Raw genomic sequence first — 27,467 nt, 5'->3', positions numbered from 1 at the left:
GTTATGGTATTATCAGTGGTTATGGTATTTTCAGTGGTTATGGTATTTTCAGTGGTTATGGTATTTTCAGTGGTTATGGTATTTTCAGTGGTTATGGTATTTTCAGTGGTTATGGTATTATCAGTGGTTATGGTATTATCAGTGGTTATGGTGTTAAACATGCATTAGACGACAATGATTAGTACTTATATACAGTGTCAGTAAATATACAGGGTTATGGTACCGTGCACTATGATACAGCAACACACTATTAACACTCTCGCTAGACGGCTGAGCTCGCGCTATCTAACAAGATATACACTTTACTAAACAATCTTTAACACATTTACAATCCCAACTAAACTATTGGCCAGTACCTTGAATGGACTACCTAAAACTATATACACCCGTTTTGGTTAGCCACACTGCCCAAGCACCACATATAGCGAACTAGAGGACCGAATTTACACAGACGCCTCTTAGTCTATTACTCTATCAAATAACTAGTGGGTTCCAAATTTACACGCCTTCCCACTTAGCCAAGATAGGTTGAGAGCTAGCGAACCGAATTTACACAGACGCCGCTTAGTCTCCCGGTCCCTCCGACCTAGCGAACGTAATATACACCCTAGAACGCTAGTCTAGACAAGACACCGGTGTCCGGCTAGGGCTATTTACACCAGAACCCCGCCTCAAACGGTCTTACTAAAGAGCGTTCGATTGAGCGGTGCGCCTTCGCTCCTTCCCTCCGACAGAGGGGGCAGATTCCATACACAGATTTAAACCCCTTTTGGGCCTACCGCACAATCGGTATACCCCTAGTGGGTCTGCCGTCTAAAACAGCAGTTGTCTTACCTCCTCGTTCCTGAACCTGGGTTCACACTCATCGACGGGGACACCCCAGCACTTACTACGTAGAGGCCGATGATCTCCTGGACAAAAGACCAGTGGCGCCGAGACGAAGGGAGGTCCACGCAGAAGTTCAGGGGTGCAGCCGTAGAGAACGTGGGCAAAGATAGACCGTCTCACGCCTCTGCTTCTCAGCTACCGTTGAACGATGAGCTTCCCGGCCCAATGCACCAAATGATACCGGAGAAACTGACGGAAGCCAAGCACAGAGAGATGGACACAGGTTTCTTCAGGAAGGAAGAGATTCTTTATTCGATTCACCGACCGGGGCTCAGAGGGACTTATGTCATCAAAATACAACAAGATCTGAGCCAGGAACTGACTGTGTAAATGCATGATATAGACATATAGCTCCTCCTATAGTTAACTCTACCCACATATATTCTTTACACAATCAGCTGAACAAAGCCTAACTTCCCTTACTTGTTAGACCACATGGCTCACCCAGAACAATGGAGGAGGGGGGAAGTGTTTTCAGTTTCTGCATTCCTGCATTTGCTCAATACGGTGTTGATTGTATCTTAGCTACGTGTAACTAACTAACTGATACAACATTTACACATATGCCACATGGCAATCTTGTCCTAGTAAATTTATTTTTACTGAGATTCCACCACAATATGTGTGCAATTTAACTAAAAAGATACACATACTATATAAAAAATACATTTAGTATGACATGAGATAAAAGGCATAATACAGGTCTATACATCATAAATATTTATTCATGCAACTATTTTTTATTTTACACATGCAGGGAGACTGCCTGTCAGTTCAGGCAGATATTTTGACACCTATTGCAGCCATGTGACCGCTCTGTTAGAGCAATTGCATGCATGTGGGGTCCTAATTCGCTGAGGGGGAAACAGCCTGGGCTGTTAGTCTGTCTACCCACACTGGGAGCAGCGCAGATAAGTTAAATACCGTTATGATGGTTCGGGACTGTCTTCGGTCCTTAAAGGGGTGAAAATACACTTGGATCATAGATCATATATGATCCAAGTATATATAACTTTTAGGCAGCAGGGGGACTATTTGTCATTGCAGGCACTGCCCCGCTGGCAATGCTGTGGACGGCGATTCCATCCATGTGATCGTGAGGTCCTCGTGATCACATGTCCCAGATCAGATGCAGGGGGACTCTTGGATACCACGCAAGTACAAAGGATGGCAGGGATGTGCTATACTGCTTGTGTTTAGAGCTGGGTCCTCAAGGGTGGCACAGCATGCCTGCTGTTAAGGGAAACTAGACAACAACTTTTACATTAAACAGTTTGTTTGCAGACTTGTTTAGTCATCTGCCATTTAGGAGTTAAAAATAGCTTGTTTCTGTGCATGCACAAAATAAGTGATAACTTTTAGAAGTATGTTCAGATGTAAACTGAACAGCAATCACACTGGAGACCTGCATAAATAGTTTTTCACTCTGAAGCTGAGCATTGAGACTGCAGGAGCACGATATATACACCAAAACTGGTCAGGTAAAGTTGTTTAATGTCTACAGTATTCCTTTAATAGATAAGACCAGTTTGGTTGCCAGTATTCCCATACAGAAACTATGGGATAAATCTAAAAAATTAAAGACAAAAGTCATGGGAGTCAGGAGAACCGATAATTTTATTAAAATGAAATTACTTTTAACAGTAAAAAGAATAAGCTATCTGCTTATAGTTGTATGAAGCCCTGTCACCAACAGGACTAGTCCAGAGACACCAGTGTAGATTTGAGGAATAAACTTTAGGTATCCAGAATATGCCAGTTTTGCACTAAAGAAAAACCAAAAGAATATGATGAGTCACATGGTCTGTACAGGATTATGTTTAATACTTCACATCTAGGTTATTGTTGCCAGCTAAAACATCCAAGTTAGAGGTGCAAATATCAAATGTAAAGGTTTCAAAAACAAACTTTGCAAACATCAGCAGTCAGATCCATAAAGAGTTTGACATCAGCAAGTCAGGTTCGGGATAGATTCATCATTGTTTGCAGTTTGTATTATACAGACAAATACATAGGGACATACCTGAACAATCCTTCATGGAAGGATTAAAAATTACAGCGTCACCTGGAAGACAATAAAAAAAAAAGTTTTATTAAGTCTCAGTAAGTTCATGTTCTCACATTGAGAGATTAGGCAAAAGAAGATTCACAATACAGATTGTAGAGAATCATAGAACTTACCATGTGCTACATGTGACTTGAGTCTGCATTACTCCTGTAGTGTCCAGACCTATGAAACAAGACATAAAAGGAATTAACGTAAAAATTTTTTATTTTAAATAAAATTGTATTAGAAGTTAAAGTTTTCAGAACTCAGCAGTCAGATCCATAGAATGTGTCATCACAATTCAGGTTCGGGATAGACTCATCATGGTTCTAGTACAGACATGGTTCCCATACAAAGGTAATTTTACCAGACACCAAATACCCTTGCTGCAACCAACATCTGTATCCAGTACAAAATATGGAGAATTGTGAAGACAAAATGCACAAGCCAGGGTATTTAATGCCATATGAGATGTTAAAATCAAAGAGACGCCATTGTTAAATCAGAAAGCTTTAATTTTCTGCAAACTGTTGAATACAAGGCACGGTAAGTTGTGCACAACTTATGCCAATTTGCTCTGAGCAGCCAGTTAGTGGTACTATAGCCTACAGTTAGTAGCTGAGAAAAGTTAATATCGGTGTAAAAGTCTATGAAACCTGCAGTAATGTTATAGTTGGTGCAGTGATTTAATTAGCCTTTCTGCATTACATGAACAATTAAGATGGTTACCTTGCCGCACAGATGGAAGTTTGAACATTTTTTTCAGTTAGACACCTGAAATATAGAGTTATAAAAATTGTAAGATCAAAGCAAGTTTCACAGTACATCTACTTTTAATATGTAAATTTTAATATGCAAATGGTATGCCATCATGGGGGTAATGTTCATTCCTGGGCTACCGTACAGTCTCAAATGCAACATGACCAACCCGGCGAATTTCAATGTGAAAAAACTGAAACGCAAGCCTTATATTTGATTAACTTTTGAAAACACCATAAAACCTGTACATGAGGGGTACTGTTATACTTGAGAGACTTCGCTGAACACAAATATTAATGTTTCAAAACAGTAAAACGTATAAAAATTATATCGTCCGTGTAAGTGCCATTTGTGTGTGAAAAATGCAACAAAAAAAATCACTTTCACTGACGATACCGTCTTTGGGAACCGCTGTATTAGTCTCAAAACAGTAAAATGTATTACAAAGTGTGGGTCGCAGGGTGATTCCTAGTGGGTTGCGCTGACCCTCCAGGGCCGCCGGAGACTCGGGAGTCAGACTGATCAGGAAGGGGTTGCCCTGTATGCCGCCGGGCTCCCTACAATCAGTCTGCCCAGCACCTCCGGTCTGCAGCTCCGCCGGGTGCAGAGCTGCAGACCGTGTGATAGAAGTCTCGCGAGCACCCAGAGCATTACCATGGCAACACTCTGGGAGCTCGCGAGACCTTTATTACATGGTCTGCAGCTGTAACCCCTTTTCTCCCTGCCCCCACACACTGTATATAGATAGTGGAAGTGCACTCAACCCTTCGTCATGGAATTCAGGGTGCTCTAATGGATAAGTCCCACGAAGGAACAAACATGGAATTTTGAATGTAGAAAATAATCCAGGCACTCCAACAAATTCCAAAGCAAAGGCAATGTGCCCTCCACGACACTTACCGCTCCAAAAACTTTGTTGCAGCAATATTTTGCCAAAAAAAAAAAAAAAAATCGGAGACAGATCCGCTATCCAAAATGGCAGCAACGGTGGGAAAATCCCCCAACTATAGCGCCCCAGCCAGCCCTGCTCCCTCAGATTACTCCACGGACGGAGCAGACATCAAAACACTCCTCTCACAACTGCCATCCAAATCAGACCTCGAAGAAATGTTTTCCAAAATGGAGAAGACCCTTGGGGACAAATTAACAACGCCCCATGAGGAGGTAAGCCACATAGGCAACAGGGTACAAACGCTGGAGGAGGAGGGAGAAACCACAGCCCTGCACATTAATAACATACAATCCCTACAACAAACCCACAATGAGGCTATACTATTCCTGCAAAGGAAATTAGAAGATTTGGACAATAAGGGCAGATGCAATAACCTTAGGATAAGAGGCCTTCCTGAGGCCCCAGACGGGGAAAGTGAAAATATAATACACACTCACATACCTCTTTAATAAGCTACTAGACAGGCCACATGACACATCCATCAAGTTTGATCGAGCACACAGAGCAGTCCAGCCTAAAGCATTGCCTCACGAGAAACCTAGGGACGTCATATGCAGACTACATCACTACCCGCTTAAAGAAACTATACTGCAAATGGCCAAACAACTCAGAGAAATTACCCACAACGACCATAAAATAGTGATCTTTCAGGACCTGGCACAATCGACGCTTATTGCAAGAAGAGGACTGAGACCGGTCACATCGGTTCTCACAGAGCACAACATACGATTCCGGTGGTCATCCCCCTTTGCACTGGTGGTAAACAGACAGGGGACTACTCACACAATCTCGACTCCCGCAGACGTGCCGATATTTAAACAAGCCCTGGGACTCACAACGGAACCTGTAGAGGACTGAACGGGCCTGCCATCAGCTACTGACAGACAACTTCCCCAACGGGCCAAATGGCAACGTACCCCAAGAAAGAGACCAAAACGAGCCCAACCGGGCAACGAACTTGACACCAAGGGGCGCAACACACAGAACGCCTTGAACTCCCACCATATCCTTTTATATGCCAACAATGTCTCCCTGGCAATCATTATTGATGTCGTATAAATGCTGTGTCGCATTTAATAAATTGTTTAATGTACATACTTTCATCGATGCTGCCGGAGTCCCGTGTGGACGTGATCCCTGCCCCCATGGGCCCGGGTCTTGGCCCCACGGGAACCGTGAACTGATCTTTACCTCTATACTAATGGATACTTGCAACCAAGATTACATAAGCCAACAGTAATAATGTTATAAATTGTTAAATGTGATTTTTACCATTGACTACAGGTCTTAGGTCCTGACGGCCCAGGACCACTTAACCCCCCAAGAGGTGGCATAGGGAGCACACAGGATGCGCATGATCCTTTGTGTGCTAGACACCATCTGCTCAAGGCATGTGCCATACATGCCTTATGTACATAATTTCCCGAGTTTAAACATCCCCTCCCCCTCAACCAGGTACAGGTACACAAGCAACTACGGAACCAATACATGTACCCAACCATGCTTATCTACTAATGGCTGACTTAAAAACTTATGCCCCTTAATGTTAGGGGACTCAATACACCCGAAAAGCGTACAGTGTTCGTGCGGGAAATAGAACGACAACAAGCCGATAATTTATCTGCAGGAAACCCACTTCAGAGGAAACCAAAATCCCAAACTGAAAACTAAAACAATAGGGCACTCGTATTTTAGCAACTACCAGGGGGTGGCCATTCTGATAACATCCCGCAGACCCTTTACACACAGCGAATCTAAGACAGACCCCGCAGGGAGATTCTTGTTTTTTTAAGGGTAAACTAAACACACTAGTCACACTAGCAACAATATATGCTCCTAACACCAAACAGGTATCCTTCATAAACCTATGCCTAAGGAAACTAAAAATTTGCAGAGGGAGTGGTAATACTGGGAGGGGATTGGAACATAGTCATAGACCACTCCACAGACAGTTCCACAACAAGTAAGGACACGCAACAGCACCAACGATCTCTATTTCAACGAGCACTACACGCCAACCAACTAGTGGACTGTTGGAGAATTTCACACCCACAAGAAAGGGACTATACATACTACTCTAGGGTGGCGCATAGCTACTCTAGACTAGACATGTTCTTTATAGGGCAGACACCTGCAACTTCTGAAAGATGCCTCCATAGGTCAAATCACTTGGTCTGACCATGCCCCAGTATTGCTCACACTGTCCCTCACGGATTCCGGAGCACGGGCCAGTTCCTGGCGTCTCAATGAATCCCTGTTGGATGATCATAGAGTAAGGGAAGACCTTAATGATTCTATTCCTAAATACTTCTCAGAAAACACAGACAGGGGTTCTGCAGACACATGGGTATGGGAAGCACACAAAGGCATATCACTGGGCATCCTAATCAAATGGGGAGCACGCATTAAAAAAGAACGAATAGCAAAAATCCAATCACTCACAACTGAAATCTCCAAATTAGAATTGCAACATAAAGCTGACTCCTCACCCGAAACATATAACACCTTAACAGCCCTTCGAATGGAACTACGCAACCTCCTTCTAGTGAAGGTTCATAGAGCAATTCAACTTACCAGGTGGACATACTACTCACACAGTAACAAAAATGTGAAATACCTAGCCGGGGCACTGAAAGACAAACATCAAAAGTCGTGCATATCACACATTAAGACATCTGAGGGCGTGCGACAAGACAAAAACAGAAGATACAGGTGCCTGGATGAGAGAGCAGGTTTCCATGGTGTGCCAAGTGTAAGCCCCTAAAACCGGTTGCCATGATGTACTAATTTTATGCCTCTAAAACCGATTGCCATGGTGTTTTAAAAATATGCATTAAAAGCAAGTGGGTCTCGAAAAATTACCGTTTTGAAAAGTGGGTCTCGGGAAGCCCTACACTAATATTTGTGTTAAGCGAAGTCTTCCGAGTAAAACCGTACCCCCATTTACAGGTTTTATGGTGCCTTGGAAAGTTACAGGGTTAACTATAGTGCTGGCAAATTAAATTCCCTGAACTTTTGGCCTGGGTTGTCAGGCAGGTCCTGCAAATTGTAAATAAAATGACCCAATTATGTAAAAATTATATATGTAGAATTATATACACACGTGTATATGTAATTTTAATTATAGGTATGTAGTGATAAATATATATTATATATAATAACATGTAAATATCATTGTACATGTAATTTGATTAATATATAATTATATTCATATCAGTTAGACTGTATTATATACATGATGTATATATTTATTTTTACACGGTTTTATTTCCCCCCCAGACAGCAGTGGGGAGTACCTGTCATTACAGGCACGCCCTCTGCTGGCTATGCCGTCCATGTGAGCGTGAGGTCCTCGCGATCACATGGCCCAGAGGGGCCGAAGAGGAACTGCCTGGTAAGTCCCCATACCGCGATCGCCGTGACAAAGTACAAAGTGTTTCTATGCCGCCCTATGGCGTTTACAGCCGCTTCCTTAAGGACTGCATTGAACGCCCTTTGGTCTTAAGGTGTTAATATGTGTGCAATTTAACTAAAAAGATACACATACTATATAAAAAATACATTTAGTATGACATGAGATAAAAGGCATAATACAGGTCTATACATCATAAATATTTATTCATGCAACTATTTTTTATTTTACACATGCAGGGAGACTGCCTGTCAGTTCAGGCAGATATTTTGACACCTATTGCAGCCATGTGACCGCTCTGTTAGAGCAATTGCATGCATGTGGGGTCCTAATTCGCTGAGGGGGAAACAGCCTGGGCTGTTAGTCTGTCTACCCACACTGGGAGCAGCGCAGATAAGTTAAATACCGTTATGATGGTTCGGGACTGTCTTCGGTCCTTAAAGGGGTGAAAATACACTTGGATCATAGATCATATATGATCCAAGTATATATAACTTTTAGGCAGCAGGGGGACCATTTGTCATTGCAGGCACTGCCCCGCTGGCAATGCTGTGGACGGCGATTCCATCCATGTGATCGTGAGGTCCTCGTGATCACATGTCCCAGATCAGATGCAGGGGGACTCTTGGATACCACGCAAGTACAAAGGATGGCAGGGATGTGCTATACTGCTTGTGTTTAGAGCTGGGTCCTCAAGGGTGGCACAGCATGCCTGCTGTTAAGGGAAACTAGACAACAACTTTTACATTAAACAGTTTGTTTGCAGACTTGTTTAGTCATCTGCCATTTAGGAGTTAAAAATAGCTTGTTTCTGTGCATGCACAAAATAAGTGATAACTTTTAGAAGTATGTTCAGATGTAAACTGAACAGCAATCACACTGGAGACCTGCATAAATAGTTTTTCACTCTGAAGCTGAGCATTGAGACTGCAGGAGCACGATATATACACCAAAACTGGTCAGGTAAAGTTGTTTAATGTCTACAGTATTCCTTTAATAGATAAGACCAGTTTGGTTGCCAGTATTCCCATACAGAAACTATGGGATAAATCTAAAAAATTAAAGACAAAAGTCATGGGAGTCAGGAGAACCGATAATTTTATTAAAATGAAATTACTTTTAACAGTAAAAAGAATAAGCTATCTGCTTATAGTTGTATGAAGCCCTGTCACCAACAGGACTAGTCCAGAGACACCAGTGTAGATTTGAGGAATAAACTTTAGGTATCCAGAATATGCCAGTTTTGCACTAAAGAAAAACCAAAAGAATATGATGAGTCACATGGTCTGTACAGGATTATGTTTAATACTTCACATCTAGGTTATTGTTGCCAGCTAAAACATCCAAGTTAGAGGTGCAAATATCAAATGTAAAGGTTTCAAAAACAAACTTTGCAAACATCAGCAGTCAGATCCATAAAGAGTTTGACATCAGCAAGTCAGGTTCGGGATAGATTCATCATTGTTTGCAGTTTGTATTATACAGACAAATACATAGGGACATACCTGAACAATCCTTCATGGAAGGATTAAAAATTACAGAGTCACCTGGAAGACAATAAAAAAAAAAGTTTTATTAAGTCTCAGTAAGTTCATGTTCTCACATTGAGAGATTAGGCAAAAGAAGATTCACAATACAGATTGTAGAGAATCATAGAACTTACCATGTGCTACATGTGACTTAAGTCTGCATTACTCCTGTAGTGTCCAGACCTATGAAACAAGACATAAAAGGAATTAACGTAAATTTTTTTTATTTTAAATAAAATTGTATTAGAAGTTAAAGTTTTCAGAACTCAGCAGTCAGATCCATAGAATGTGTCATCACAATTCAGGTTCGGGATAGACTCATCATGGTTCTAGTACAGACATGGTTCCCATACAAAGGTAATTTTACCAGACACCAAATACCCTTGCTGCAACCAACATCTGTATCCAGTACAAAATATGGAGAATTGTGAAGACAAAATGCACAAGCCAGGGTATTTAATGCCATATGAGATGTTAAAATCAAAGAGACGCCATTGTTAAATCAGAAAGCTTTAATTTTCTGCAAACTGTTGAATACAAGGCACGGTAAGTTGTGCACAACTTATGCCAATTTGCTCTGAGCAGCCAGTTAGTGGTACTATAGCCTACAGTTAGTAGCTGAGAAAAGTTAATATCGGTGTAAAAGTCTATGAAACCTGCAGTAATGTTATAGTTGGTGCAGTGATTTAATTAGCCTTTCTGCATTACATGAACAATTAAGATAGTTACCTTGCCGCACAGATGGAAGTTTGAACATTTTTTTCAGTTAGACACCTGAAATATAGAGTTATAAAAATTGTAAGATCAAAGCAAGTTTCACAGTACATCTACTTTTAATATGTTATGAAGCATCAGCAAAGCCATTTGGCATTATCGTCAAAGCCTGAAGCTTGGAAGACCATCGTGAGAATAAACATCATGTGCTACTGAAGAGCAGAATTCCACCCCTTATAGTAAATTTAGCAGTCACACTAAAGGACTCTTGTTCATTGTTCCCAGCTTGCAGACCTTAACACACCTTGATCATGTTGGCTGCATTGTCCATCTCCAGCAGTGCACCATTTTACAGTTTGGTTCCAAAACCTGCAAGAAGAGCAGAGTGTCAAGCAAAAGCCCAAACCCATGAAGAGAAAGAACCCTATTTCTTTCTACACTAAAGTCTCTTTAGAACAGAAGATATTGGGTTGATGTTTAAATGTTTACCAAAATATATATAAAAAAGTTTTACTGCCTATCCTGGAAATGTGCCAAAAGCACTCCTGGCATCATAAGCACAGTGGGAGGTAGTTATATAGCACGCCCCAAGCACCATAAGTCTGAGATCACTACAAGGTTTTCAGAACTCAGCAGTCAGATCCATAGAATGTGTCATCACAATTCAGGTTCGGGATAGACTCATCATGGTTCTAGTACAGACATGGTTCCCATACAAAGGTAATTTTACCAGACACCAAATACCCTTGCTGCAACCAACATCTGTATCCAGTACAAAATATGGAGAATTGTGAAGACAAAATGCACAAGCCAGGGTATTTCTAATGCCATATGAGATGTTAAAATCAAAGAGACACCATTGTTAAATCAGAAAGCTTTAATTTTCTGCAAACTGTTGAATATAAGGCACGGTAAGTTGTGCACAACTTATGCCAATTTGCTCTGTGCAGCCAGTTCGTAGCCGAGAAAAGTTAATATCTGTGTACAAGTCTTTACTGCAGGTTTCATAGTGGTACTATAGCCTACAGTTAATGTTATAGTTGGTGCAGTGATTTAATTAGCCTTTCTGCATTACATGAACAATTAAGATGGTTACCTTGCCGCACAGATGGAAGTTTGAACAATTTTTCAGTTAGACACCTGAAATATAGAGTTATAAAAATTGAGAGATCAAAGCAAGTTTCATGGTACATCTACTTTTAATATGTTATGAAGCATCAGCAAAGCCATTTGGCATTATCGTCAAAGCCTGAAGCTTGGAAGACCATCGTGAGAATAAACATCATGTGCTACTGAAGAGCAGAATTCCACCCCTTATAGTAAATTTAGCAGTCACACTAAAGGACTCTTGTTCATTGTTCCCAGCTTGCAGACCTTAACACACCTTGATCATGTTGGCTGCATTGTCCATCTCCAGTAGTGCACCATTTTACAGTTTGGTTCAAAAACCTGCAAGAAGAGCAGAGTGTCAAGCAAAAGCCCAAACCCATGAAGAGAAAGAACCCTATTTCATTCTACACTAAAGTCTCTTTAGAACAGAAGATATTGGGTTGATGTTTAAATGTTTACCAAAATATATATAAAAAAAGTTTTACTGCCCAACCAGGAAATGTGCCAAATGCACTCCTGGCATCACAACTACAGTGGGGGGGTAGTTATAAAGCACACCCCAAGCACCATAAGTCTGAGATCACTACATGCTCAGGAACAAGTTAGACTCCAAATTCAGACAGCAGATTCACTGTAGCATTTCTACAGCTTACTTGTGCACTTTTAGTCAAGTCAATTGCATAGAAAGAAGCAGAGTTAAAATATAACACCAACCTTTGCTCCAAAGGAAACAGTACCAATCCGAGCAAGATCCTAAAGAGAACCGGAAAGTTAATAGACCATTCTACCATACCTTGAAAGAGCTACAGAGCCCACTTATTGCATCAGCAAAGCCATATGGCATTATCGTCAAAGCCTCATTGAAGCTTGGAAGACCATCGTGAGAATAGACATCATTTGCAAGAGGTTATATTATATACAGTACAGAAATTAGGTAAAATTTAGGTAAACAGAGTGCAACAAAGGCTAGATAGCATGTTGGAAATTCAGACAGGTTAAATAATGCCTCAAGCTAAACGAAACGATTAAGATACAGTTCAGAAAATTCTGAGAATTATCAAAAGAAAAAAACCTTCATTAACTGGCAAATTGCTGATAGGGCAGTTTGTGCAGAGTCTAAGCTAAAAAATCAACCATTATGGGAAACTAGCAGATTAGTGATCATAAATAACAATTCTATTGGAGAATCATGTGCCTTAGCTGACTGCAAGCCTCTCAAGGCAGCATTTCAGTGTGCTCCAGAAACCAGTTAGAGTTAAAAAAAAATCCTCCCCATAACTCTTAAACCCCACACATACTGCACCAAGCTATAAAACCAGTATTATTATCATCACCATTTATATAGCACCAACAGAGTCTGTAGTGCTTTACAATATTATGAGAGGGGGATGTAAATAAACAGGACAAATACAAGAAAACGTACAGAAACGATGGCTTGAAAGGGACCCTGCTCAAACAAGCAGTCTAAAGGTGTGTTATAAGACATTAGGACAGGAAAGTTTTACATGTAGACAAACAAGGATAGGACATACAGAGATACTTACATATCATTTAAGTGTATTCTCCTTGGCCCTTTGTCATTCTGGCTGCTTGCCTTCTGCAGCTCAGATCACAGACCTACAGGCATTAAAACACAAAGTTAAAAAATTGTAAGCATGACAAAACGAAAACCAAATACATGCATACCCCACTTTACATACTCACTTTAAGTACACTCGCAAGTACAGACATACCCATGAGTCTACCTAAAGGTGCCTTGAGAGTACAGAAATTCCCACGTCTCTTCTGTCTGCGAGTGAACAGTAAATGAAAGGTTCTATTCTCACCCAGAGCAGCTCCGGTCAGTGTCTTTGGGGCAAGAACTTTTCACACCTTCTGACATTGCACAGGTTAATCATCTCAAATATATAATGACTACTCCTAGCTGAACATATTTTGTCTGCCCATATTCTGCAATCAGCTGCCATCCAGTGAAAGGGTTTACCCTGCCATTTTCTATGACTTTGCAGCTTAGCCACAATTCTGAGGATTCAAAGTTAAGCCATAAATGCTTAAAGTGATGAAGAGGAGTTTCTAAACAAAGTGTGCAACTAAGCTAACAAATACAAATTGGCAGTGTATTGACAGAAAATGGCCCAGTGGGCAGGGTTTATTTAAATTTTACTCCCAGTTTAAGATTGTCAGATGAGTAAAACATTAAAGATACATGGTACAATCTGGAAGGAGATTTTTACAGTTTGCTTTAACTGAATAAAAGCTCACTGGAAATCACTACATAAATCACTGGAAATCTGCAGTTGCAGTATCAGTTATGCCTGTAAATTACCATTGCAGTGCATGCATTGGAGAGTGAAGAAATTATTGCTTCGCTTTAAATACATTTTCCTTTTACAAACATGCCCTGGTCCCATTGTGTACTTAGGAGTGGGGTATGTCTGTACAACACTGCATGGTATTATGGCCAAAAGCTATTCAAGGCATAGTTATTTATGGACCTGGAGTGTACCATACAATGAGCTCTTTCAGGATAATAACCGTAATGGGTTTATAGAATATTAAGGCAAAACCGAATTCAGTGTTTAAAAAAAAAAAAAAAAAAAAAAAAATCCCTCAATGTATGAGAAAACACTACATTTACTAAAGTGTAACTTTAAAGCCAGAATACATGAGTGAAAATCATAGCTTATAGAATTTCTGAGTTCAGCTACTTCGACCTTAAATTTTTGATTCGCTTTTTAGTGAATTATCCTGAACACACCAGGACCATATGCAATAGTAATACACATTATGCAGCAATTGGGATACTGGATGGTGCAGTTACCAGACCCACTCCGGGTACTTTATCATAAAACCAGCAAACATCCATAAAGCATTGGGCAGAAAGATAAACCCTCAATATATAATTAAGGACTATAGCAGAGATGAAATAAAGAAGATACAACTGACATATAACGGGGACTAGTAACCACGAGGTCACAGCTCTCTCACCTTCATCTCTTCTCCCATAGCCACGCTGCAAGCAAAGAGGCTGTCCCACAGACTGCGCCGGAGCTTTAAGTAGCAGCAGCGAGGAGGAAGTGACGTCAAAGACTGGCAAAGGGCGTGAGAGAGCACGCCGTCATTACTGGCGACCGTCACCAGTCAGCGTGGCGCCTGTGTTCTATCAAAAAACCCTACCCCGGAAGTGACGAGGGTAGGGAATTTTCACGGGGTAGGGTTTTTTGATAGAACACCTGTGTCCCGCTGTCTGTGAGCGGAAACTACAACAAAATGGCTTCTGCTCCCAGTGTAAAATGTCATATGACAGGCTGTGTGATAGTCAACATGGCGCCTGATTAAATCTTAGGGGAAACGCTACAAACTAGCTTTATAAGTCAGTCACATACTCTACAGTTAAATACACCCAAGAATAAAGAATAGACAATTTCTGATCCGTATAACAATTATATGTAGCATAAAAATTAATTTATTAGTAGAAAGTCTGACAACAAGTTAGCTCAGATAACTAAGCTAAAAAAAAAAAATGTTTTTAATATTTGAATCTTTCCTAACTAGGTTTTATAGGTCATGAATTGGGACCATATAGCAACGGTTTAAAATAAATGTAATAACGTTTAGTAAAGAATGTGCTTGTTCACTTGCAAATCCCAGTGAGAGAAGGCTATTCCTGTGAGATATAGGACGTTAGTATCATCGTGGAGTTATGAAGAAAAAAACTCACGTAATATGACTAGTAGTCAAATTATATGAACCATCCAAAATAAACAAAACAATGTAATGTATTCGCAAACAGGGAAATATCCTTTCTATTTTTTTCTTAAAGCAGCACTGTCCCCATTTGGGGACTTTGCAGATTTCGTCAAGACCTCCAGTGTTGACATTGCCGCTGGTGGCCAGTGCTGGAGTATGCACCTAGCAACAAGACTGGGCCAATATCTGCTCATTACATATTAATATAACTAATACACACATTAATAAACATGTTATATATATATATATATATATATATATATATATATATATATATATATATGTATATATTTGTGCTCTGGACAACCATTGTCTGTATTGAAGCATAGAGGAAAAAGTCAGTTGATGTGTGCCGGAACCGACGTTTGCAGTAGGCCGGATAAATAAAGTGGGTCCACATAAGCATAATAAGTAGAGGGAGAAAAAACAGTTAAGATTAAAGGGAGTGGAAGGTGGGGCATGCAGATCGTCAGGCCTATTACGGTAGGGCAGGTAAGGGGGGAATCCCTCATATAGGTCCCACATGCCCCTCCCACAACTCCAGGCCAAGTCTTTACATTTGTGCTAGGGGCAACCATCGTTAAGAGTGATGTATACTCTGTATTGACTTAACCTGTATAGAGGAAAAGTCGGTTAATGTGTGCTGGAACCAACGGATGTGGTAGGCCGGATAAATAAAGTGGGCAAAAACAGAAGTATCATGCCAAAGAATATTTATTGATACACAGAAACATAATGCAAGAAATATACCTCAAGATGACATTTTCTCAAAAGCCCTCCGTATTTCTTGAACAGGTTGAGGTATATATACAGAGAACGCGGAGGACTGCCATCGACTTAAAGATGTAATAACATGAACGGGTATGTCCTGGCTGGAGGCCGTGGATGTGGCCCCTATCCTGAATGAGTGTCCTGAGTATCTACTAGAATTCACCCCTAGTCTAGTTAGTAATACTCGTACGTACATCATGAATTTTGACGTGGTCAGGACGACCCCGTGGAGGGACAGAACGGGTGTGTCTGATTGTGTTAGTAGTGTGCATAGATAGAGATCTAGGACCTTCACCGGGCACCATTTATTTTGCATAGGGTAATAAGCGATCTGCACTGGATAACCCAGTTGGCTTGTTTTAGTAATTGGCAACGATAGGACATAGTGATCTTGGTGTTTAACCAGATAGGAGCGTTTTAGGCATTCTTGGGACTTATGTCTATTCTGGATGGTGAATTCTCGGGGTCTAAGGAACTTATAATAAGCCAGGTAAATTGCCGTTTTAATAACTGCATGAGTGATAAGTTCAAAAAGGGCTTTGTCTAGCAAATCTGACATATCCTTAAATAACTGTTTATGAATGGGTAATCTTTGATGTGGGGTAGGACTGCTGGCTTTGTAAATGCCTTTTAGTATAATTAACTGGGTACGAGGAAAGAAAACTGGGGTTGTCTGGGAATAATAAATGTGATGTTGAATGCCGGTTAAGTATAACTTGATGGTATTGTGGGATAGCTTTAACCTGAGGTGGCAAAAAGTAGCGAACGCTACCAAAGATGTAATGTCAAACATCTTATCCAGTGTATGTTCTAACAGGATTTTTTTGTATAATGAAAAAGCCCTACTGTAGGATCGCAGAGTATTTGTCGAAAGGGCCAAGCTAGTTAAGACTAGACTATGATCCATTAACTCCTTCAATCCATGACTAGCTCCTGGAAGAGGGGGGCGGCTGTAGCTACCCGTGAGGCAGTGGGTAGAGTTTTTCTGAACGCCTGAAATTTAAAGCGGGACAATTGGTCAGCTGCGGTATTGAAAATACCCAGAACATGTCAACAAAGAAAGAAAAAAAATATTACAGGCAGCTAACCAAGTCAGTCTCCTAATGAACCTCATAATAGTCAGGGAGGATGAGCGCCTTTTGTTTATGATATGGCATGTAGCTAGGTTGTCAGAAAAACATTGTACTGAACAACCAGCCTATGATTGGCCCCATGTTACAGCTGCCGCAACAATGGGATATACCTCGAATAAGGCCGAGTTGCGGGAGAACCCTTCAATATCCTGCACCTCTGCTGACCAACTACCCCAGAGCCATACGTCACCGAATATGGCCGCGAAACCTGTGGTAGCTGCTGCAGCTGTCTAGATGACGAGGGAATGTATCGACAACTGTGGAAGAAACATGCTCCTTCCATTCCAGTGTTACAGGAATTTTTTACCACATGAGTAGATCAGCAGTAGCCTGAGGATCAAGGGGGATACGACTATGATCGTTGCCAAATGCAGGAAGTAGGCTAAGGAGTCTAGCGCTAAAGGCTCTCCCTTGCGGGATAATCCTTATGGCAAAATTAAGGGAACCTAACAGAGATTGTAACTCCTTGCGGTTGCAGGTACCCACTTGCACGTTTTGGTTGATGATCTGTAGGATGTTATCAATCTTCCATAACAGACGACTGGCTACCATGGCCACAGAATCAAGGTGTATACACAGAAAACTAATCAAAGTGTCCAGACCTTCAGTCTTTTGGGAGAGAATGGAATACCTAGAATGAAATAACTGAATGGCTTTGGTCAAATCATTTGGGGGAGAGAACTTGCTCTCGATAAAAAGAAATCATCCAGATAATGAATAACTGAATGGCACCTGCACGAGTTCAACAGAAGCCAACACAAAGTCTCAGCGAACGTGTCAAAAATGTTTGGGCTGCTCTTTGAGCTGAAGGTGAGTCTTGTAAAGAAATAGTACAGACCTTTCCAGTTAATACTGTGCAGATACCATAGTGATGGTTGAATTGGTAGTAATTTGAAGGTGTTAACAATATCTGTTTTACTGAGCCAGAGTCCCACCCCTGCTGTAATAATGGTGTTAATCACATTATCCTTTGTGGCATACTGTAGTGAAAACTCCTCCGATGGAATTAAGGAGTTAAGGCTAGGGATTCCTGAAGAGTGAGGTGCAGAGAGATCAATGATCAATCTCTGTTTGGCTGTGGACTTCCCAGTAACCAAACCTATTGGGTTAGACCTCCAGTTGGAGAATGGAGGTTCCTTTAAGTGGACCTAATGAAAAACCTTCCCCCAGTTCCTGTTGCAACAGAGTATCAACCGTATCAGTATCAGCCAAAGCTGATTGGAGGTTATTGCATTCCACAATGCCTGCTGGAATGTGAATAAGACCGGTATGGAAACCCTGTGTGAAACCCTTAATCAAGAAATCGACCAAGTGTGTGGAAGGGTGAGAAGCGAATGAGCCCGCTAGACAGTGGCGTCTCTAGGATTCATTTTTAGGGGGGGCACATGGTGGGCCAGGGACAAAAGTAGGGGGGCACATTTAACCCCGCCCTCGCCGCAGTTTGACCCCGCCCCTGCCGCATGTTAAGCCCCGCCCCCGACACAATGTGGTTTTTGTTTTTTTATAATCCCTGGCGGAGGATTCATTATTTTCCACCAGGGATTATTAAAAAAACAAACATTTCCCTTGATATAGTGCCATAGTTGCCAACATTTGAGAAATTGGGACATTCAGCGCTCCCTGTACAGTGCTGCTCTCTGTATAATACATCGCTGTGTGTATAATATCCTGGGACAGTCAGTGCTCCCTGTATAGTGTTGCTCTCTGTATAATACATGGCTGTGTGTATAATATCTTGGGACAGTCAGTGCTCCCTGTATAGTGCTGCTCTCTGTAAATACAGATCTGTTTGTGTATAATATCCCAAGACAGAGAGCAGCACTATACAGGGAACAATGATTGTCCCAGGATATTATACAGACACAGACCTGTATTATACAGAGAACAGCACTATAGTATTATACAGATAGCTGAGCATATACCCCATGTCCCAATCTCTAGACTACAAGTACCTGTCAACAGCAGCTCCCGTAACAGGGCTAAAGTGTGCGGCAGCTCACACAGATGATTCAGCGGTAAAGCGCACTCGCTGGCAGAGCCAAACTGGAAAGCAGCCCTGGAAAAAAAATGTATGCCATTCCTACAGGTCAATATATATATATATAGTACAGTGAGCACACAAGCTCACTGACATGCGCAAATAGGCTCACTGACAGACAAAAAACTCTGACTCACACACAGGCTTACTACAGACAAACTCAGTTGTATAAACACAAGGCTCACTACAAAGAAGTTCAGGGACACACACATGCTCAATAAATAGAAGCTCACTGACACACACAAGCAGTACCATCTTAACAGTGTTAAGGGCCCCCGGGCAAAGCAGTGCACTGGGGCCCTTCCTACACAACAACTCACAGGAATAAAAATTGTAATTATTGATACACAGTACACAAATACAAACACCGAGAAACTTCTAAATACACACACACACAGATGTTGCTGAATGCACACAGACGTTGCTGAATGCACACAGGCTGATTTTTACACTTACACACAGACTGCTGAATCCAACACACACACACAGCTGAGTCCATACACACACACACACACACACACACACACAAACACACACACAGACATACAGACTGCTGAGTCCATACACACACAGACTGCTGAGTCCATATACACACAGACAGACACACAGACTGCTGAGTCCATATACACACAGACAGACACACAGAGTGCTGAGTCCATACACACATACAGAGTGCTGAGTCCATACACACATACAGCCTGCTGAGTCCATACACACACACACACACACACACACACTGCTGAGCCCATACACACACACAGATACACAGACTGCTAAGTCCATACACACACACATACACAGACTGCTGAGTCCATACACACACACACACACACAGACTGCTGAGGTCATACACACACATAGACTGCTGAGTCCATACATACACACACACACACACACACACAGACTGCTGAGTCCATATATACACACACACACACACACACACACACAAACACACAGACTGCTGAGTCCATACACACACACACACAAACTGCTGAGTCCATACATACACACACACACACACACAAACACACAGACTGCTGAGTCCATACACACACACAGTGGGCTGAGTCCATACACACACAGACTGCTGAGTCCATACACACACACACACACACACACACACACACACAGACTGCTGAGTCCATACACACACACGTACTGCTGAGTCCATACACAGACTGCTGAGTCCATACACACACACAGACTGCTGAGCAGGGCTGCCATCAGAAATTTTAGGGCCCCTGACACAACTCAAGATCTGGGCCTCCAGGGCCAGCCCCGAGCTGCCCACAAGGATGAAGGGTGTGTGTGTGTATAGTGGATGTAGAATGTGTGTCATGGATGCAGTGTGTATAGTGGATGTAGAATGTGTGTAGTGGATGCGGTATGTGTGTCATGGATGCAGTGTGTATAGTGGATGCAGATTGTACGTTTTGTGTAATGTATGTAATGTTTGTATGCATGCATTAGATGCAGAGTGTGTGTGTAGTGAATGTAGGTGTGTATAGTGAATGCAGAGTGTGTGTTTTTGTAGTGGATGTAGTGTGCATAGTAAATGTAGTGTGTATAGAGCATGTAGTGTGTTTGTAGTGAATGTAGTGTGTTTGTAGTGAGTGCAACGTGTGTAAAGTGAATGCAGTGTGTGTGTGGTGCAAAGTGTGTTTAGTGAATGTAGTGTGTGTGTGTAGTGCAGAGTGTGTTTAGTAAATATAGTGTGTAGTGAGTGCAACGTGTGTATAGTGAATGTAGTGTGTGTGTGTGTGTAGTGCAGAGTGTGTTTAGTGAATGTAGTGTTTGTAGTGAGTGCAGAGAGTGTATAGTGAATGTAGTGTGAGTATGTGTAGTGCAGAGTGTGTTTAGTTAATGTAGTGTGTGTGTGTGTGTAGTGCAAAGTGTGTATCGTGAATGCAGTGTTTGTGTGTGTAGAGCAAAGTGTGTTTAGTTAATGCAGTGTGTGTGTGTAGTGCAGAGTGTGTTTAGTGAATGTAGTGTTTGTAGTGAGTGCAGAGTGTGTTTAGTGAATGTAGTGTGAGTGCAGAGTGTGTTTAGTGAATGTAGTGTGTGTGTGTAGTGCAGAGTGTGTTTAGTGAATATAGTGTGTGTGTAGTGCAGAGTGTGTTTAGTGAATGTAGTGTGTGTGTGTAGTGCAGAGTGTGTTTAGTGAATGTAGTGTGTGTAGTGCAGAGTGTGTACTTGTAAGGATGCAGTGTGTGTGTGAGTGTGTAAAATAGGGGGGGGGAGTATTTTTTTATTTATTTGTGTATATTTCAATTCCCCCCCCTCCCCCCTCCCTGGTTCTCACTGTGCCAGGGAGGGGGGAGATCGCATTCCCTGGTGGTCCGGTGGCATGGTGGACCGAGCCAGCCTTGTTACATTGAAGAGGGGGCCCAGCAGCACACACTGTCTTCCTTTCCAGCTCCTCTCTGACTAACTCTCGCGAGACAGGTCTGCGTGCTGTGCGGAGCGTTGCCATGGTAACCCATGGCAACGCGCTGGCTGCCGCAGGGCGTAGGGAAGTTAGACAGAGAGCAGCTGGAAAGAAGGACAGAGTGTGCTGCTGGGCCCCCTCTTCAATGTGCAGGTAGCAGGGGGCCCTCTGTGCACATATATATAGCAAAAATTATATATAAGTGCACATAAGGAATGTGGGTCTCGGACTGCCAGAGTAGTTCGGGCCCCCCAGGACCGCCGGGCCCATGACAACCGTTATGGTTGTTATGCCCTGATGGCGGTCCTGCTGCTGAGTCCATACACACACACACATAGACTGCTGAGTCCATACACACAGAGTGCTGAGTCCATACACACACACGCACAGACTGCTGAGTCCATACACACACACACGCACAGACTGCTGAGTCCATACACACAGACACACAGACTGTTGAGTCCATACACACACACACACACAGACACACAGACTGCTGAGTCCATACACACAAAGACACACAGACTGCTGAGTCCATACACACAAAGACACACAGACTGCTGAGTCCATACACACACACAGACACAGACTGCTGAGTCCATACACACAGAGTGCTGAGTCCATACACACACACGCACAGACTGCTGAGTCCATACACACACACACGCACAGACTGCTGAGTCCATACACACAGACACACAGACTGTTGAGTCCATACACACACACACACACAGACACACAGACTGCTGAGTCCATACACACAAAGACACACAGACTGCTGAGTCCATACACACAAAGACACACAGACTGCTGAGTCCATACACACACACAGACACAGACTGCTGAGTCCATACACACACAGACACAGACTGCTGAGTCCATACACACACACAGACAGGGGCGTATTAGCCGCGAGGCAAACAAGGCATTTGCCTTGGGCGGCATTTTCCAGGGGGCGGCAAAAAACGCCGCCCCCAAATGCCCAAGGCAAATGTCTTGTTAGCCTTGCGGCTAACTGACATGCCGTCTGGGCGGGCGGGCGGTCGGTCTGCTGGGCGGCGCTGGCGGGCAGGCGGCTGGCGAGGGAGCACTTCCTCTGAGCTGTCTGCTCAGCTCCCTCGCGCGCCGCAGAGTGAGGCTGGGAGACGGAATATGACGTCATATTCCGGCTCCGCCTCCCAGCCTCACTGTGCGGCGCGCGAGGGAGCTGAGCAGATAGCTCAGAGGAAGTGCTCCCTCGCCAGCGCCGCCCAGCAGCCACTGGACCACCAGGGAGAAATTGGAACCCCCCCCAGCATTCCCAAAGGTAAGGTTTTAAATTTAAAACAAAAAAGGGTTAAATATGTGAGTGAGTGAGTATGTGTGTGTGTGAATGTCTGTGTGTGTGTGAATGTCTGTGTGTGAATGTCTGTGTGTATGTCTGTTAGTGTGTGTGTGTATGTCTGTTAGTGTGTGTGTGTGTATGTCTGTTAGTGTGTGTGAATGTCTGTGTATGTCAGTGTGTGTGTCTGTTAGTGTGTGTGTATGTCTGTTAGTGTGTGTGTGAATGTCTGTTAGTGTGTCTGTTAGTGTGTGTGTGTGTGTGTTAGTGTGTGTGTGTATGTATGTCTGTTAGTGTGTATGTCTGTTAGTGTGTGTGTGTGTGTGTGTGTGTATGTCTGTTAGTGTGTGTCTGTTAGTGTGTGTATCTGCTAGTGAGTGTGTGTCTGTTAGTGTGTGTCTGTAAGTGTGTGTGTGTTTCTGTTAGCGAGTGTGTGTCTCTGTTAGCTAGTGTATGCGTATCTGTAAGTGAATGTGTGTGTGTGTATTTAGAAGGCGGGGGAAGGGTGGGGGTGGTGCGGGCGGGGGGAAGGGTTGGATGGGGGTGGCGCGAGCGGGAGGGGGGCGCCTGAGTTTTGTCCTGCCTAGGGCAGCACAAAACCAGGATACACCACTGCACACAGACACCGACAGCTGAGTCCATACACACACCGACTGCTGAGTCCATACACACACCGACTGCTGAGTCCATACACACACACACACAGACACAGACTGCTGAGCAGAGGCGGCTCTAGACTTTATGAGCTCAAACATGGCCCCACTAACAAAAAAGTGTCACATATACACATTGATGCACAGTTTATCTGTGTATGTGCCTGAGAGTGTGTCTGACAGAGAGTTTCCTTGTGTGTGAGAATGTATGTCTCTGTGAGCATGTTTGCGTTTTTGTCTGAGACTGAAGTGTGTTGTGTGTATGGCGGGTGATGGTGTGAGGGGGTGATGGTGAGAGGGAAAGGGGGGTGATGGTGAGAGGGAGAGCGGGGTGATGGTGAGAGGGAGAGCGGGGTGATGGTGAGAGGGAGAGCGGGGTGATGGTCAGAGGGAGAGCGGGGTGATGGTCAGAGGGAGAGCGGGGTGATGGTCAGAGGGAGAGCGGGGTGATGGTCAGAGGGAGAGCGGGGTTATAGTCAGAGGGAGAGCGGGGTTATGGTCAGAGGGAGAGCGAGGTGATGGTCAGAGGGAGAGCGGGGTGATGGTCAGAGGGAGAGCGGGGTGATGTGAGAAGGAAGGGGGGTGATGTGAGAAGGAAGGGGGGTGATGTGAGAAGGAAGGGGGGTGATGTGAGAAGGAGGGGGGGTGATGTGAGAAGGAGGGGGGTGATGTGAGAAGGAGGGGGGTGATGTGAGAAGGAGGGGGGTGATGTGAGAAGGAGGGGGGTGATGTGAGAGTGGAGGGGGGGGTGATGTGAGAGTGGAGGAGGGGGTGATGTGAGAAGGAGGGGGGTGATGTGAGAGTGGAGGGGGTTTGATGTGAGAGTGGGGGGTTGATGTGAGAGTGAGGGGGGGTTGATGTGAGAGTGAGGGGGGGTTGATGTGAGAGTGAGGGGGGTTGATGTGAGAGTGAGGGGGGGTTGATGTGAGAGTGAGGGAGGGTTGATGTGAGAGTGAGGGAGGGTTGATGTGAGAGTGAGGGGGGGTGATGTGAGAGTAAGGGGGGGGTGATGTGAGAGTGAGGGAGGGTTGATGTGAGAGTGAGGGGGGGTTGATGTGAGAGTGAGGGGGGTTGATGTGAGAGTGAGGGGGGGTTGATGTGAGAATGAGGGGGGTTGATGTGAGAGTGAGGGGGGTGATGTGAGAGTGAGGGGGGGTGATGTGAGAGTGAGGGGGGGTGATGTGAGAGTGAGGGGGGTGATGTGAGAAGGAGGGGGTTGAGGCTGAGGTGGGTGAGGCTGAGGGTGGTGAGGAGTGAGGCTGAGGGGAGTGGGGGGTGATGCTGAGGATGGTGAGGGGGTGATGCTGCAGGTGGTTGGGGTGGGGGGGTAATGCTGAGGATGGTGAGGGGGGTGATGCTGAGGGTGGTGAGGGAGGGTGATGCTGAGGGTGGTGGGGTGGTGAGGCTGAGGGTGGTGGGGTGGTGAGGCTGAGGGTGCTGAGGCTTAGGGTGGTGGGGGGTGCTGAGCCTGAGGGTGGTGGAGGGTGCTGAGGCTGGTGGGGTGGTGAGGCTGAGGGTGGTGAGGCTGAGGGTGGTGAGGCTGAGGGTGGTGGGGAGGGTGGTGAGGCTGAGGGTATTGGGGAGGGTGGGGAGGCTGAGGTTATTGGGGAGGGTGGGGAGGCTGAGGATGGTGGGGGTGCTGAGGGTGGTGTGGGGTGCTGAGGCTGGTGGGGAGGGTGGTGAAGCTGAGGAGGCTGAAGGTGGTGGGGAGGGTGGTGAGGCTGAAGTTGGTAGGGAGGCTGAGGGTGGTGAGGCTGAGGAGGCTGAAGGTGGTGGGGAGGGTGGTGAGGCTGAAGTTGGTAGGGAGGCTGAGGGTGGTGAGGCTGAGGGTGGTAGGGAGGGTGAGGAGGCTGAGGGTGGTGAGGCTGGCTGAGGGCAGTAGGGAGGGTGATGAGGCTGAGGGTGGTAGGGAGGCTGAGTCCATACACACACTCACTCACTCACTCACTCACTAAGCCTACCTGTCACTGGAGGCTGTTGCTGGTGGTCAGGCAGCCATCTTCCATGCTTTCCAGCAGCAGCATGGGCTGCTGCTTTACGGCGGGGGCGGGGCTTGTGTGCGGGAGGCGGGGCCTGTGCCGGGAAGCCTGTCAGTGCTCCCTCCAGCCCCAGACAGCCCCCAGCACCACTCCAGCTCCTCTCTCCTGCATTCCCTCGGGCTGTCACACACACTGTTACAGCCCGAGGGAATATCATTTAAACACATGGCCAGCAGGTTGCTGGCATTTGGGGGGGCCCAAGGGAGGGCACAGCATGATGTAGGGGAGGCCATGGCCCCCCCCCCCAGCGACGCCACTGCCGCTAGAGAGTCAACATTTACAGAGGTCAGATAGGGTTTAGAATGCATTTTATTTGGGCACATAGACTTTACATGTGCCCTAAAGCAGTGAGAGCATACATGCAACAAGCGGCAGGCACTATAACCGCAGGTACCCTCATTGAAATTATTGCACACCTGTGATTTCCCTAAATACACTATGGCGCGACCCAGTTTATCCTTAACTGATTTGTCGGACCTGGTCCTGGCTCCTGGGAAAGCCGTAGAAGGAGAGGTATCAGGTACTATTGGACAATAATCCGTGGCATGTGAAGTGGATGCACAGATTGCACAAGCTGGTGTCCTCAGATCAGCCTGCAAAACAGCTCAGTGTCCATCTGGCTCCAATCAGTTTTGATGTTAAACTGAGCCAGAATGGCAGACGTCTTCGCTGAAAAAGACCGGTGGTAATCATAAAATGAAGTACCACCGTATTTGTTACCTAAGTCCACCATCTTATGCAAGTAGAGTGTACAGAGCATATGACATCCCTATAAATCCCAAAGGCAATAACAAAATTCGATAGACAACTTCTTACTCAGTCTAGGGTCCCTAGCCTTCAACACAACGGATATATCCCCATATGCGTATGTGCGATTCTCCACAATATCATGAGAGGCAATCAATGAGACAAGATTTACTTCTTTGCCTTCCAGGATATCTTTTTTTAAGATTTGCAGGTACCATATGGGCGGGGTTGACGACATGGGTTCCTGATCCTGAGGATATGTTTTTACCAGCTAGCAACTGTGGAGATCCACGAAGTTTGGCAGCTAAGGACCCAGATGATGCTAGGGGAAGGCTACACGCCTCAATTCTATCCAGCCTGTCATTAATCTTTCCCATGGATGCTATGAGTGAGGCCATCATGGCGGGGAGATCCGAGTTGCCTGAACCACTCGTTCCTTCTCCTACCCCTGCAATGTCAGTATTGGTATGCATGAACCTAAATAGTTCCGCTTTCCTGGCCATAGCTGGGAAAGGGATATTGTGTCTGTGAAGCTCCGCTGTGATGCGGTGGATGGTCCATGACCTGATAGATGCCGGGCTACTGTTATAGCTTTTACGAGTAGGCGAAATGGACCTGACGGGAGAACTGGGGAGAGATAAATCGTCCGCTTCTTCAGGGATCTGAGACATACTGGAAATAACAATATATATCAGAATATATATGGGGAGGTGGGGAGGCCTATACCAAACATGAGTATATGTATTAGAATGTATACAAGCCAAGGTACCCTTATATACTTAATCCCCTAAAATCCCCACCTACTTACTGGAACAGGACTTTTGAGGTCTGAAGGGCAAAATGCTGCCTTAATTGCAACCTCAAATCTGTAACAATATGATTAACTATGATTCGTAAAAATTCCAACGTAGAAAATACAAATGTGACATCAAGAACAGTATATCTTACCATAGCCATTTAGGGAACCCGCTAGTGCTGAGATATAATATTATTATTAGTGGTAGTAGAACTAGTAGATAGTAGAACTAAACCGATTCAGTAAATTGATTTTAACCCCTCCCCCCCCCACAATCGTAAAACCTGTATTCTAATACCCCTGCTGCACATTGCAAAATGACATGCTAGCATAGTAATCACAACTTAAGCCATTTAACCCAAAGCCACCAGATGGCGACA

The 27,467-nt window shown here is 44.2% G+C and overlaps 1 long non-coding RNA gene and 8 other non-coding genes across 9 annotated transcripts; all 9 read right to left on the bottom strand.

The window, feature by feature from the left end:
* Window positions 1-2,803: 2,803 nt before the first annotated feature.
* Window positions 2,804-2,872, bottom strand: LOC134578220 (small nucleolar RNA SNORD50). Its single transcript, XR_010086086.1, has one exon. It is a non-coding gene; the product is annotated as a small nucleolar RNA SNORD50 (small nucleolar RNA).
* A 326-nt stretch (window positions 2,873-3,198) lies between these two features.
* Window positions 3,199-3,265, bottom strand: LOC134578218 (small nucleolar RNA SNORD50). Its single transcript, XR_010086084.1, has one exon. It is a non-coding gene; the product is annotated as a small nucleolar RNA SNORD50 (small nucleolar RNA).
* Window positions 3,266-9,455: 6,190 nt separating this feature from the next.
* Window positions 9,456-9,524, bottom strand: LOC134578219 (small nucleolar RNA SNORD50). The gene has a single exon (XR_010086085.1). It is a non-coding gene; the product is annotated as a small nucleolar RNA SNORD50 (small nucleolar RNA).
* A 326-nt stretch (window positions 9,525-9,850) lies between these two features.
* LOC134578217 (small nucleolar RNA SNORD50) lies at window positions 9,851-9,917 on the bottom strand. The gene has a single exon (XR_010086083.1). It is a non-coding gene; the product is annotated as a small nucleolar RNA SNORD50 (small nucleolar RNA).
* Window positions 9,918-10,251: 334 nt separating this feature from the next.
* Window positions 10,252-13,030, bottom strand: LOC134577484 (uncharacterized). Its single transcript, XR_010086020.1, has 4 exons — window positions 12,956-13,030; window positions 12,126-12,164; window positions 10,606-10,670; window positions 10,252-10,361 (listed from the first exon to the last, which is right to left on the bottom strand). It is a non-coding gene; the product is annotated as an uncharacterized LOC134577484 (long non-coding RNA).
* Window positions 10,430-10,512, bottom strand: LOC134578215 (small nucleolar RNA SNORD35). Its single transcript, XR_010086081.1, has one exon. It is a non-coding gene; the product is annotated as a small nucleolar RNA SNORD35 (small nucleolar RNA).
* On the bottom strand, window positions 10,928-10,994 carry LOC134578216 (small nucleolar RNA SNORD50). The gene has a single exon (XR_010086082.1). It is a non-coding gene; the product is annotated as a small nucleolar RNA SNORD50 (small nucleolar RNA).
* On the bottom strand, window positions 11,510-11,592 carry LOC134578214 (small nucleolar RNA SNORD35). Its single transcript, XR_010086080.1, has one exon. It is a non-coding gene; the product is annotated as a small nucleolar RNA SNORD35 (small nucleolar RNA).
* LOC134578213 (small nucleolar RNA SNORD35) lies at window positions 12,227-12,313 on the bottom strand. The gene has a single exon (XR_010086079.1). It is a non-coding gene; the product is annotated as a small nucleolar RNA SNORD35 (small nucleolar RNA).
* Window positions 13,031-27,467: the final 14,437 nt, after the last annotated feature.

The sequence above is a fragment of the Pelobates fuscus genome, chromosome 11 (genome assembly GCF_036172605.1).
Source record: "Pelobates fuscus isolate aPelFus1 chromosome 11, aPelFus1.pri, whole genome shotgun sequence".
NCBI classification, from domain to species: Eukaryota; Metazoa; Chordata; class Amphibia; order Anura; family Pelobatidae; genus Pelobates; species Pelobates fuscus.
This window is presented reverse-complemented; position numbering and strand designations above follow the sequence as displayed.